This window comes from Myotis lucifugus, unplaced genomic scaffold, assembly GCF_000147115.1.
Source record: "Myotis lucifugus unplaced genomic scaffold, Myoluc2.0 scaffold_296, whole genome shotgun sequence".
In the NCBI taxonomy this organism is placed as follows: Eukaryota; Metazoa; Chordata; class Mammalia; order Chiroptera; family Vespertilionidae; genus Myotis; species Myotis lucifugus.
This window is the reverse complement of record NW_005871344.1, coordinates 1,021,538-1,022,253: the sequence shown is the minus strand read 5'-3', so window position 1 is coordinate 1,022,253 and position 716 is coordinate 1,021,538.

Genomic DNA, 716 nt, shown 5'->3' with positions numbered 1-716 from the left:
TTATCTGTGACCAGGACTCTCCTCACCCAGACTTGGTTCCAGCTTCATCCTCCAGATCCAGTCCCCAACGCTGCCAGCCTTCTCACCTCTCAGGCCAATCCCCACCGTGGTTAATACCTGACCTTATGCACGCCTGTCCCCCTCGCCCCAGACCTACTGCAGCTGTGTCCCCCCGACCCCGACCCCCCGCCGTATACCAAGTCCTGCCACCCGGCCCTGCCCAGCCCCTCTTCGCGTTCGATCCTGCCCCATCTTCCTCTTTTGGGTCCTCGACTAAATAAACCCCAAAGCCCACTCCTCCCCGCAGCGATCCTCCCTGCGCCCAGCACAGGGCCACTCGGGCTGGCCCGTCACACCTCCTGTCCCATCTGAGCCGGGTGCGCCTCCCATTCATTCACGGGAACCGGGTCCCGGAACCTCAGACCCGAGCCTGGCCTCCGAGCACCCACTTCTGGCGCCCGAGACGCCGTCCTCACCGGCCAGGCTGCCGGGTCCGCTCCCCATCTCCGAGGCCCACCCGCCACCGGGCCGGCTCCGTGGGCGCGCTCAGCCCCGCCGCCTGAAGACCCCTCCTCGCCCTCCCGCGTCACCCGGCCCCGCACCCCGAGCCCCATCCAGCCCGTCCTCTCCGGGTCCCTCTCCCCGCGGGACCCCAGCGCGGGGACCTCCGCCCCCGACGAGTCCAGTGCTCCCCTCTCTCCGGGTCTGCGTCCCAC